Consider the following 9,020-nt stretch of genomic DNA (forward strand, 5'->3'; position numbering starts at 1 on the left):
ATTAAGTCGAAGTTCCAACCTATCCGAGGTTACCGCTGGACTCCACTGCTCTATTGGTTTTGTTTGTACAATGATTCCTTGTGCTAATGAGTTTTGTTTTGTTTTGTTTTTTTTTTTTGTAGCGGCCTTGCGCTATAACCTGACTCGTGAGGAAGAGTGCCGCATGACAAGGATCCGAGGCTGTTGGCAGAATCGCAACCTGCTAGATCTCCGCCTACTCACCGAGTGAGAATTGTTGGTCGATCTACAGTTGACACGCTCCCTTGGTAAGTGACTTCCACGGATCCCTGCCGTAGCTTTGGTTTTGTATTAGGCTAACCTGTTGTTTTTTTTTTTAGACTCTTCGCCTGGTAACAAAGCGAGCAGCGACGCTTTCGCCAAAGCGATGAACCGTACCGAGATAAATAAATTTCTTGAGAGCATGTACGCCGCCGGGTTGGCGACCCAGCAGACGATGGTGAATCTACAGACATTGGAGGTGAGCCAGTCTGAAACCCCAGTGGTGCTGCCGATGCTGCACCACTCTCATCTCGGTGCCGACGGTCTGCCAGTCATTCAAGCTAGAGCTGGCGGTGATCACAATGTTGTCGGTGGGAGCCCGACTCCGACTGCCCCTGCTCAGCGGAAAGAAAGAGTGCTCGCCACTCGGCGGGGGTCCCAGCAGGAGCGGGCGGTGCCCCCGAAGGCACCAGTTACCATTGCGGGGTTGGAGCCGCAGATGACAGCGAGGCCTGTGGCAGTTAGCACTACACGGGCGGCTTTGCTGAGGAAGCGGCGGTAGAAAGACGTCGATGAGGAGGGTGAAACTACTAGTATGGAGACCATCGGGGTTCGCCAGCAGAAGAAGGCAAAGCAGGCTCCGCCCACGGTGATTGCGGCCGCCAGCGGGGATGTGCAGATGAGTGACCTGGACTCGTTTGCCTTGTACGCAGAATTCCTGACTGACCCAGAGCGGGAGTTTCTATTCCACCTCTGCGAGAGGCTGGGATTTGGCTGATTGGATGGAACCGCCAGCCCAACGGTGCTACAGCAGTAGCCGTTTCGCTCGGCCTTTGGCCATCTATCCGTCGGGCTGCACGAGCTCTTCCTGGAGGTTTTGAGGCAACCAGAGGTCGAGCTGCAGTTGTAGGAGGAGCTCAAAGTCCTGCGGGGGGAGTTGGCGGATGCTCAGGCCAGATTGGCAAATAAAGAGCGGCAGCTGACCAAGGCGGAATGCGATGCCTCGGATGCTCGTGGCAAGTTGAAAATCGCCATCGAGCAAAACCTTGAGTGGAACGACCACATAAACAGGCTCCAGCAGGACATAGTTCAGCTGAAAGAGCATATGGCGGCCAAGGTTAAGAGGATCGACATTCTTCAGAAAGACTCTGCAGCCAAATCCGCTGAGGTGAAGAGATTAGAGGGTGTAGCTGCTTAGCTGGAGGCGGAGAGGAGCGATGTTGAGGTCGCTATTGTGAATGCCTTCAAGGACTCTATGGCGTACAAGCAAGCTTTGACGGAGGCAGCGAAGGCCGGTGTTGCTGCCAACGTAGAGCTTCTGAATAAAAAGGGCGCCATTGACTGGGCGAAAGCGTCCGGGTCCGTTAGCACACCCATCCAGCCGTTAGCCCCAGGGGGCGGGTCCTCGGTCGTTCAGCCTGCCGTATGCTTCTGCTGTGGGGAGAGTGATCATGACCCGGTGGAGGCCTCCCAGCGGACTCTGGTACCTACCCAGTCTGAGGTCTCTAGGGCCAATGTTCTGGCAGCTCGTACCAGGCCGGATGAGACCATCATGACCCCAAGCCCGACTGCTCAAGGCTCCGATCAGATAAGCCGTATGGGCTGGTACAACCGCCGACAGAGGGTGAGCAAGGCGGTGCTGAAAATTGTTGAAGATGTTGCCTTCCGCCACACTTTCGTATTGTAATGCCTCTAAGGCCTGCATATATATTATTTTTTTTGTAATGACTATTTTTGGGCTAGGAGTCCTGACCCTGAATAGATGGAAGTGTGCTTGAAAATTTTTAGTGTCGTATGCCTTTCGATTATTGTTGTTTGAATGTTGCTTTTACCGCCAGAGTTTTGACTTGTGCTTTTGTTAATCATTGAAACATTAAAGGAATTAAAATTGTTCCAAGTGCACAGTGTAGCGGACGTGGTCCGCCGAATATTGTTGGCGTTGCCACTTGAACCTGTGCCTGGACTTGGTGACAATGGTTTGAATAATTCCTTGTTTCATTAATTAGCTGACTTATCAGCGTTTACAAAAAGCGACGTTTTACCCGTTGGGTAGCTTCCCTTAGCTAAATATTGAACAAAAATTCAGCTAAGTCAAGATGCTCTAGGGTAGCGGCGTGGCTACTTGTAATAATACCGAAGGTGTTCGGTATTCCAAGGGTGGGTAGTTGTGACGCCATCCTTGTCCATTATGTAGAAGGTGCTGGGGCTAACGACTTCCACAATTTTGTATGGGCCTTCCCAAGTTGGGCGGAGTGCCGTTGGTGGCGGAATAACCTCCTTCATTACGCAGTCCCGCAGCTGGAGGTTCCGGGCCTTGACTCTAGCGTTATAAAAACGTGAAACCCGTTGCTTGTTTTGCAAGTAGTGCAGATGGGCTTTGTGGCGTTTTTCCTCGAGGAGGTCTTTGTCGAGGTTGACACCTTCGCCGTTGGTCTCGGAGTTGTAGCCTTCTATTCTGGCGGTAGATTGTGTGACCTCAATGGGTAGGACAGCCTCAGTATCGAACATCATGCAGAATGGCGTTTCACCGGTGGAGGAAGTTGGAGTAGTCTGGATGGCCCACAGAACTTCCAGGAGTTTTTCCGCCCATAAACCCTTGGTGTCGTCGAGCTTTTTTTTTGGCAGCTTTTTGATTATCTTGTTTGCTGCTTCGACTTGGCCGTTGGTTTGGGGGTGAGCGACGGATGCAAAGCTCATCTTGGTGCCCAAGTTAGCGGTAAAAGAGATGAGTTCCTTGTTGTTGAACTGTGTGCCGTTGTCTGTGATGATTGTGTGGGGAACGCCGTAGCGGCAGTAGATGTTCTTCCAAAGGAAGTGAGTTACCTTGGCGGTAGTTATTGCCATCAGTGGTTCTGGTTCGATCCACTTGTTGTTGTAGTCGATGGCGACAATGATGTATTTGAACTGACCTTTAGCGGTTGGGAATTTTCCCAGTAAGTCTAGGCCCCACATGGAATGGATCCATGGGCCGATAATGATTGACAGGGGTTCCGCCGGGGCATAGGGGAGGTCAGCGTACTGTTGACATTTGTGGCAGGACCTGGACACCCTTCTAGCATTGTCACCGAGCGTGGGCCAAAAGTATCCCTGTCGCATTGTGCGATTGGCCAAAGACCTAGTGCCCGAGTGGTTTCCACACTCCCCGCTGTGTATCATTGTAAGCACGTCTTTTCCCTCATCTGGGGTCAGACATCGGAGGTTGGGATAAGTGAACCCCTGGCGGTAAAGTTTGCCATTTTGTATGTTGTAGCGGGTTGCTCTTTGCTTGAGCTGTTGTGCTTCTACTTTATCCGCTGGTAATGTCCCATTGCGCTTGTACTCGATGATTTCATCCATCCAATTGGGCCTGGTCTCAATGTTCAAAATCTCCGCCAGGGTTTTTGTGATGCTTGGCTTGTCAAGGCGTTCCACCCTTGTGTCCCCTGGACATTGGTGTGGTTGAGTAGTTGCTAGCCTCGCTAGTGAATCAGCCTTGGTGTTCTTTTCCCTAGGGATTTGTGTGATGGTGTGAAATTTGAATTTTTTGAGGAGTGTCTTGACGTACCCCAAGTATGCCGCTAACTGTTGGTCCTTGGCCTGGAAACTGTCATTGACCTGGTTAACGACTAATTGGGAATCGCTGAATATGTTGACACTGTCAGCGCCCGAGTCGATGGTGAGGAGTAAGCCGGCGATGAGTGCCTCATATTCCGCCATGTTGTTTGAGGCTTTGAAATTGAGTTTCAACGCGTATTCTATGTTTAGTCCCCCCAGTCCTGTGAGGATGACGCCGGCGCCACAAGCCTTGGCGCAAGCGGAGACATCAACGTGGAGGTTCCAGTCTGATTGTTGCTGGGGGGCTGGTTCCTCAATAGTTATCATTTCCATGCTAGCCTCTTGTGTGCCCTGGGTGGGTTCATCCTACCGCTCGGTGAGCTCAGCGATGAACTCTGCCACTGCCTGGCCTTTCATGGTGGTTCTTGGTTTGTAGTCGATGTCAAACTCGCTGAGCTCGATGGCCCATTTGCTAAGGCGCCCCGAGTGCTCAGGGTTTTGCATTACCTGCCTCAGCGGTTGGTTTGTTAAGACATGAATGGTGTGGACTTGAAAATATTGGCGGAGGCGTCTAGCTGCAACAATAAGTGCGAGAGCGAGCCATTCCAGGGGGCATATCTTGTTTCTGCCCTGTTCATGCCTCTGTCGATGTAGAATACGGGGAGCTCCTCCTGGCCCTCTAGCCGGATAATGGCTCAGCTTACCGCTGATTGTGATACCGCTAGGTATATGTACAGTGTCTCCCCTTGCATAGGAATGGAGAGAAGTGGGTCTGCTGCCAAGTACTCTTTCAAGCTCTGGAATGCCGCCTCATAGTCTGGGTTCCAGTTGATTACCTTCTTGTGGGTCGTCTTTAGGACTTTGAAAAATGGGAGGCATCCATCAGTGAGTTTGGAAATGAACCGAGAGAGAGCGGTTAGCTTGCCCTGGAGGCTCTGAATGTGCTTTTTCCATTATGGAGCCTTCATGTTGAGGATGGCCTGCACCTTGTCAGGATTGGCCTTTATGCCCCGTTCACTGACTATGTAACCTAGGAATTTGCTGGCGGTGATGCCAAAGAAACATTTTTCTTGGTTAAAGTGTATGCCATAAGTCAATAGAATGGTGAATATGATGCGGAGGTTGGCCACGTGTCCGCTAGCTTTGATGCTTTTGACTAGCATGTCGTCCACGTATACCTCTATGATTTTGCCCATATGTTTAGCGAACATGGCATTCATCAACCGCTGGTAAGTTGCACCGGCGTTCTTCAAATCGAAGGGCATGACATTGTAATAGTATAGGCCCTTGTCGGTCGTGAAGGCGGTGCACTCCTAGTCACCAGGGTGCATCTTGATCTGATTGTAGCTGGAGAAGGCGTCCATCATGCTCAGTAGCTCGTGTCCAGCGGTGGCATCGACCAGTTGGTCTATGCGGGGTAACAGGAAGCTATCCTTGGGGCATGCCTTGTTGAGGCCCTTGAAGTTGACACACATCCACCACTTTCCGCTTGGTTTTTTGACCATGACTAGGTTGGAAATCCACTGAGGGTAATTGACCTGGCGGATGAACCCAATGTTCCGTAGCTTGGTGACTTCCTCCCCTATTGCACTATACCTTTCCTCATCGAAGGCCCTCCGCTGTTGTTTGACAGGGTAGAAGGATGGTTTGATGCTCAACTTGTGTGTGATGATCTCAGGGGAGATGCCAGGCATGTTTGCGTAGGACCACGTAAAAACGGTGGCGTTGTCACGTAGAAACTGGCTGAGTTCAGCCGCTACCTCTGTGTCTAGCTGAGCGCCGATGCGGACTGTCCGCTCAGGGTGTTTGTCGGAGATGTTGATAATCCACAAAGATGTTTCTAGGTTGACAGGCTCCTTTTTTACATATTTCTTCTCGTCGTCTCTAGGGTCCTCAAAGATGTCTGGTGGTGGCACATTGTCTCCTACTATTAGTATCTCATGGCGGTGTGTAGACCGTGCCACGGTTGTGGAGTAGCATTCTCGTGCCAATTGTTGACTTCCTTTCACACAGCCTGTCCCATTGGGCGTAGGGAACTTCATAAGAAGCATGTATCCGGCTATAATGCACTTGAGCTTGTTGAGTGCCGGTCGACCGATGATGGCATTGTATGAACTGAAGCAGTTAACAATGATGAACTCCGTATGGATTTCCTCCATAAATGGACTGGTGCCGATAACTAGTCGCATGTAGTCAGAACCCAATGGTTGCGTGATGTCTCCGGAGAAGCTGAGCAATGGCTCATGATCCTGGAGTAATTTTCTATTCCGCTGGAGTTTGCCATAACAGCCATTGAAGATGACATTGACAGTGGATCCACTGTCCACAAGAACCTTCCCCCTGACCATTTATCGAGTATGGCGTCGATTAAGAATGGATCGTCGTGGGGTAGACGCACTCCGCGCTCTTCCTCCTCTGAGAAGGTAATGGGTTCCCAACCAGACCTTGGGAGTTTAGCGGACCTCTCGTAGCAGATATTGCAAACTTCGTTGGAGTGGTTAGCGTGCGCATATCGCTTTTTTGCCCTGTGGGACATGTTGGTAATTGGAGCACCGCCGTCAATGGTATTGATGCAGCCCATTTGTTCGATGTTGGAGACCACGGGTGGCGGCTAACGTATCTTGAATTGCTCTATCTTACAATCGCAGTACAAAGTCTCAACAGCTGTCTTGAGATCATTGCAATTGTTGGTGTTGTGGCCGCTGTCCTCATGGTATTTGCACCATTTGCCGATTGTCCTGGGCTTTCCTACCCTAGGGTATTTTCTTAGGGGTGGTGGCGGAATCTGGTCTTTGCACTGGTCCTATATTTCTTCATACGAGGTTGTGAGGACTGTGAACACTGCATACAGCTGGGAGGACTCCGTCTGTTTATTACGGCTATCCCCATAGGATGAGCGGTTGCCCTTGTTGTAATGCTGGTCCTTCTGCCGCTTTTTCTGGTAGGTGCCTTGTTGCCATTCTTTTTTCTTATCAGTTGGCGGCGTAACAGAGGTTTTTCTAGCAGTCTCCTGATGGCTGGCAGAAGGTTGAATGGATTTGGCAGGCGTTGGCGGCAGTGGGGGGGTTTCACCATATGTGATGAATTCTGCCTGTGCATTGATCACAGCCTCGCTCATGACATAGTCATATGCGGCATTTGGATGATTGTAACTGAGATGATAGAGAAATGGTCCCTTGAGGAGTCCCTGCTTGAAGGTTGCCAGCGCCATTGTTTTGTTGAGATCGCGGCACTGAGATGCCGTCGCTGGACACCTGGTGACGAACGCTTTCAACGTTTCCGCTGCCCCTTGCTTTAGGTTGAACAACTGAGTTGTGTTGTGATGCCCGGCGGCCAACAGGATGAACCGCGAGAGGAAAGTGTTTGACAGTGCGTGGAATGAGTCGATGGAGCCTGGTGGGCATTCGAAGAACCAACTCATTGCCTCACTATCCAACGTTTTGCTGAACAAGTGGCAGAGGGAGGCGTCATCAAATCCCTTATTGTTAGTGACTTTTTTGAAGGTGTCCATGTGGACAAAGAGGTCGGACATGCCGCTGTAGTGTGACATCTTTGGTGTCTTTGCGTGTGCTGGTCTGACAGCCTGCAGGATTCTGGCGGTGAATGGTCTTGGTCTAGATGTAAAGAGCGGATTTTGAGTTGGTGCTGGGACGCCTGCCTCCGTCCGGATTAGCCTTTGCTCTAATTGTTGCATCCTTTCTGGGATTAAGGCGGTTGCGTCGCCAGCGGGCCTTGCCTGGAGGTTCCGCTGAACCAGCTCCTGCCTGGGAGTAGGTGGATTACCTTCAGTTCTGGCCCTGGCTACAGGGCGGTTGGTGTTTGGCTATGATTCTGCATCCTGCTCCATCATTAGGAGGGGTAGAGGAGCCGGGCCCATCATTTCTGGTGGGTTCAGCGGTACTTGCATATGTATGACTGGTACGGGTACCATTCCACCTGTATTGGGTCGATTGCGTCTAGTGCTCCGCGATTGCTCGCTCTGTGCTGTGTTAGCATTTGCTTCCAGCGACTTTTTTAATTCGTCGAACTTTGACATTAGCGTGGCCACCTGCTTTTGGGCCTCGGCCTTCTCTATGCTCTCATGTTCGAGCTCCTTGTTTGCCTTGTAGAGGTCCGTCAATGCCAGCTCATACATAGCGGCGAGGTCCCGGACCGGTGGGCGACTGCTGCCCTGCTGGGTCTCCGCCGTAAGGTTTGATGGGGTATTGAATAGTGCACGATTAACGTTTACTACTGGGTCAACGTTAGCTGCTAGGTTTGTGGGGTGGGGGTCGGCGGACTAGTCCGCTTGCTGTTGAATGTTTACCCCGCTACCGCTAGTCATGGTAGTTGTGGTGGATCACCTTTTGTTCAAGGATTCCCATAGACGGCGCCAGTGTTAATGTCTAAAAGTTCAGCGGTAGCTGAACCTCAGTTAACGAGGATCCGATGGGCAGACCGCTACTTATGATATTCAAAGCTTCCGTTTACCTGTCAAATAAAATACAGAGGGCGTCAGAGGGAGACCGCGCTGGGCGGTCTTCTCTTATCCGATGCCTAAGTTAGTCAATGTATTCATGTTGACAAAGTAACAGTAGGTAAGTACTAAATGCGTCATTAATGAGGAGAGAGGAGAGAACCTTTTATCATGAGTGTGGCTCATTATAGCTAATTATACTTGCAAATGTTCATGTAAGTACAAATACCATCGTGCTGCATGCTACAAATAAAGAAACCATTCTGGCTGCACCATTGAAAATAGCAGAAGACTTCCACTTGTTCCAAAATCATATATGCATATATACATGCATTTGCTACAATCATTCATATGCATGTATTAGCAGAACTTAACAAAGTGATATGTTTCCTTCAACCTACCACTAATTGGTTCCAACATATATGACTTGACGAAAACTTTCCACACTCACTCCACATCACATCAATGTCCTCTTGGCAATACACAAGGTTGCTTCTCATCTCCCACTGAAACAATTTCAAGTAACAAACCCAAGTTATATAAAGTGTTGGATTAATTTCAGTTTACCCCCTTGAGGTGATGTCACCCCCTCCACTCTCAATTTTGTGATGTCACCCCCGCTACTCTCAATTTTGAATTTTTAACCCCCAAGCTTTCCAATTTCAATCAGTCTTGTCCAATTTCTCAGATTCCATCCAAATTGGACGTTAATTTGACCCACTTTAAGGGATAGAATGGTCATTTCAAAGAAAAAAAAAAAACCCTCTCTTTCACTTTCGGGGGCTTCTCTCTCTTCTCCAAATCCCTCTCT

This window comes from Rosa chinensis, chromosome 6, assembly GCF_002994745.2.
Source record: "Rosa chinensis cultivar Old Blush chromosome 6, RchiOBHm-V2, whole genome shotgun sequence".
Classification (NCBI taxonomy): domain Eukaryota; kingdom Viridiplantae; phylum Streptophyta; class Magnoliopsida; order Rosales; family Rosaceae; genus Rosa; species Rosa chinensis.